Source organism: Limulus polyphemus, unplaced genomic scaffold (assembly GCF_000517525.1).
Source record: "Limulus polyphemus unplaced genomic scaffold, Limulus_polyphemus-2.1.2 Scaffold40, whole genome shotgun sequence".
In the NCBI taxonomy this organism is placed as follows: domain Eukaryota; kingdom Metazoa; phylum Arthropoda; class Merostomata; order Xiphosura; family Limulidae; genus Limulus; species Limulus polyphemus.
Window position 1 is genome coordinate 1,433,017 of NW_013665650.1, and position 1,362 is coordinate 1,434,378.

General features: G+C 34.7%; 1 pseudogene; it reads right to left on the reverse strand.

Annotated features, from left to right (window-relative positions):
* LOC106461697 overlaps window positions 1-1,362 on the reverse strand; it is a 93,975-nt pseudogene that overhangs the window by 1,348 nt on the left and 91,265 nt on the right.

The following is a 1,362-nucleotide window of genomic DNA, read 5'->3' on the forward strand; positions in this document are numbered from 1 at the left end:
CCATAAAACCAAATATCAACAGTTTAATATATTATTGGCAGTTACATTAATATTTTTTTGTTAAAAGATAAACTGCCATAAAATTTTTAGACACATTACTTAAGTTATAGTTAAACTACTATGAAAAATGTTAGGTCTACCATCTGACTCTAGTGTTCCAAATTTCTTATATCCATTATACTACCATGAAAGACTTTTGTGAGATACCTGGTGAAGTTATTCTGGCATACAGCTAGACATAGAATGATTCATCAGCAAGGATGCTAAGCACGTGAAGTAATATTCTTTTTTTACAGGTGAGTGACTTCACACTGCACTGTACATACTTGTGGGGAGAAAATACAACCAGATTCACTGCAGTGTTTATAATGTAATATATATGGCAGTGACAAGAAGAAAGCATGGCCACAAACAAGCACTGATGGACATATCAACCTCTACATCTTGTGGTAATATTACTATTATGGAGATCACATCTTTGTGCCATTTGTATGGAGAAAATAAAATAATTGCTGAATCAAAAAATCAGATTAATAATTGCAAAACCTTTCTTCAATAAACTGAACAAGACAAATACTTTTATTGAACTTCAATTCCATCACCAGAAACACGAGTATTTAAAAAATATATTAAGGATACTGATTTGTCAAGCATCATTATTTAAGGTATTAAGTCTTATGAACGCAACCATGGTTTTAATATATTGTTACGTCTCCGTTTGTTAATTGATTTTCCGTAACTTCGTTCCGACGAACTTAAGCGACACAAGTTCTTTCTTAATAAAAACTGGTTTATTCTTTCCGAATATAACTTTACCGATACACTCAACTTCAACAATCGCGCTAAACAAACGCTATAACAACGAACGTGCTCAATAATACTTCTGACTGCAGATCAATTACTCACTGTCTACACACACATTACATTAATCTCTCCGCGTCACGTTTCCCCCCTCTTATATATACCAGACTACCCTATCTAGTAAATACTAGAGCATTCATGAAAGAACAGGATAGTTCTAGAAACTAGAGGGCGCCACAGTAGTCATGTGTCTCGCTGACGCAACACTGCCCCCTCCTTAATATTGTTCGTCTCGAACAATAACCACATATAATAAACCAATAACAATAAATTAATTAAAATGTACAGAATTACAAACACAAAATTACAATTCAACAAAGTCTCTTAATTTTACGGGACGTATCTTCTTCCGTACTGGTCTCCGTCTCGTTGGCTTCTGCTTCACCTGGGGTTCATCTATTTCGTCAGGAAATGTCCTATCATCGGTAACAGTCACATCAGTGGTAGTAACTTCATCAAGAGCTTCACCGTTTCCATTCTCAAAACTGAGTAGAGTTTCTA